Source organism: Oryctolagus cuniculus, chromosome 18 (genome assembly GCF_051225735.1).
Source record: "Oryctolagus cuniculus isolate XC-2025 breed Fujian yellow rabbit chromosome 18, ASM5122573v1, whole genome shotgun sequence".
Classification (NCBI taxonomy): Eukaryota; Metazoa; Chordata; class Mammalia; order Lagomorpha; family Leporidae; genus Oryctolagus; species Oryctolagus cuniculus.
Genome location: NC_142884.1, coordinates 39788571 through 39789277, shown reverse-complemented (window position 1 = coordinate 39789277; position 707 = coordinate 39788571). Strand labels below are relative to the sequence as shown.

Below are 707 nucleotides of genomic sequence, written 5' to 3'. Positions count from 1 at the left end.
CCAGGGTCTTTGTGGTGACTCCGCGCCTCTTGCCCCCACAACACTCCTCCTCTCAGAACGAATCCACCTCAACATGGGTGTACCTATGGGTGGGTTAACTCACTGCACCACAGCCCCATCTATTAGTGATTAATTGTGTAAATACAGGTGTACAAAAAGCTGTTTTCTCTTGCAACCTAATTAGATAGCAAGCCCTCATAGATAAAAAAAAAAAAAAAGACAAAGTTATTTCTATGCCAAGGAAATTACTCTGTAGTCTTTCTCTTATAAACTACGTATTGCTGAACCTAGATAATTTTTCCTTTATTTAACAATGACATGAAAATGTCAGTTGAGTTGGTTTTCCTGAAGACCTTGTTTCTTGAATATTGGTGGCTAGCTGAGATAAATTCTTTTCATCTCTTTCTTGCTTTGGCAGCACATGTGCTCGCTTCTGCAGCACATATACTAAAATTGGAACGATACAGAGAAGATTAGCATGCCCCTGTGCAGTAAGGTTTCTTTACCTCCCTGTAGACTCTGCTCTCCAGAGGTGAACAGGGTCCTCTAAACCCACTTGCTGCACACACAAACACCTGAGCATTGTGTTCTCCCACAGGTGTTGGAGACTGATATGGTGTTCTGATTTATATTTACATAATGGCTAGTGACATCGGGCATATTCACATGTTTTGACCATTTACATTTCTTCTGAGAAATGTCTATTC

At 40.7% G+C, this 707-nt stretch overlaps 1 pseudogene; it reads left to right on the top strand.

Annotated features, from left to right (window-relative positions):
- Window positions 1–423: 423 nt before the first annotated feature.
- On the top strand, window positions 424–491 carry LOC127488326 (U6 spliceosomal RNA; annotated as a pseudogene).
- Window positions 492–707: the final 216 nt, after the last annotated feature.